The following is a 1555-nucleotide window of genomic DNA, read 5'->3' on the forward strand; positions in this document are numbered from 1 at the left end:
ACACACACACACACACACACACACACACACACACACACACACACACTCTTTTTAAAAAACGTTTATTTTAGGTTCAGGGGCACATGTGAAGGTTTATTACATAGTGACATGGCTAGCCTTTGTGTCCCCACCCAAATCTCATCTTGAATTGTAATCCCCACATGTCTAGGAAGAAACCAGGTGGAGGTGATAGGATCATGGGGGCGGTTTCCCTCAAGCTGTTCTCGCCATAGTGAGTTCTCACTGAAGGTTTTATAAGGGGCACTTCCTCCTTTGCTTGCCACTTTCTCTCGCCTGCCACCATGTAAGAAGTGCCTCTTCCGTGTCTGCCATAATTGTGAATTTCCTGAGGCCTCCCCAGACCTGAGAACTGTGAGTCAGTTAAACCTCTTTTCTTTATAAAATACCAAGTCTCCGCTACATCTTTATAGCAGTATGAAAATGAACTAAGTAAACTTGTGTCATGGGGGTTTATTATACAGATTATTTCATCACCCAGGTATGAAGCCCAGCATCCAATAGTTATCTTCTCTGTTCCCCTCCCTTCTCCCCCCCCCCCCCCCCCCCCCCCCCTCCCCCCCCCGCCCTCAAGTAGACCCCAGGGTCTGTTTCCTTCTTTGTGTTCATGAGTTCTCATCATTTAGCTCCCACTTATAAACGAGAACGTGTGATATTTGGTTTTCTGTTCTTGAGTTAGTTTGCTAAGGATAATGTCCTCCAGTTCCATCGACATTCCTCCAACATGTATTTTTTAACTTAATGGGGACCCATCTTAAACATATTTTGTGACTTGCTTTTATAAATTAACATCATACTTGAAGCATTTTACCCTGCCATTAAACATTCTTTGAGAAAATGACTTTGAACGGCCACGTAATGCTGCCGTTGGATCATTGCCTTATTTTCAGTCGTTGGGGTTGTATGGCAGCCGTGAAAATGTGCCCCTCAGATTTCCCACTCTGGGGGGTATAATTGCCTGAGGGCCCAGCTGCTGTGCCCCGAAATCACCCAGCTCATGGGGACCCTGCTTCCTGCAGGCTTCTCCCAGCTAGGGACAGCACGGTAGGGATGCTGGGGGTGGCTGGTTCCTGGGAGACCGGGGCTTCCCTGTCTGAGGATTTTCCCACATTCGCGCTGAACTCTCACAGGATGGCACCCGCAACTTCCCTTCCTTCTTTCCTCCTGTCCTCCAGCAGGAGTCAGACCTGCCTTGTGGAGGGACAGCTCCCCCAGACCCTGGCTCCCTCCTCTTTTCCCTCCCAGGCTTGGCTCTGATGAATCTCTTTCCTTTCCTTTCTCCTTTCTTTTTTTTTTTTTTTTTTTTTGAGACGGAGTTTCACTCTTGTTACCCAGGCTGGAGTGCAATGGTGCGATCTTGGCTCACCGCAACCTCCGCCTCCCGGGTTCAAGCAATTCTCAAAACAAGAGTTTTTTGTTTTGTTTTTATATAAAGACAGGGTTTCACCATGATGGCCAGGCTGGTCTGGAACTCCTGAGCTCAGGCGATTCTCTCACTTCCACCTCCCAAAGTGGATTACAGGCGTGAACCACCACA

Source organism: Sapajus apella, unplaced genomic scaffold (genome assembly GCF_009761245.1).
Source record: "Sapajus apella isolate SASKATOON/1434 unplaced genomic scaffold, GSC_monkey_1.0 scaffold4039, whole genome shotgun sequence".
Taxonomy (NCBI): Eukaryota; Metazoa; Chordata; class Mammalia; order Primates; family Cebidae; genus Sapajus; species Sapajus apella.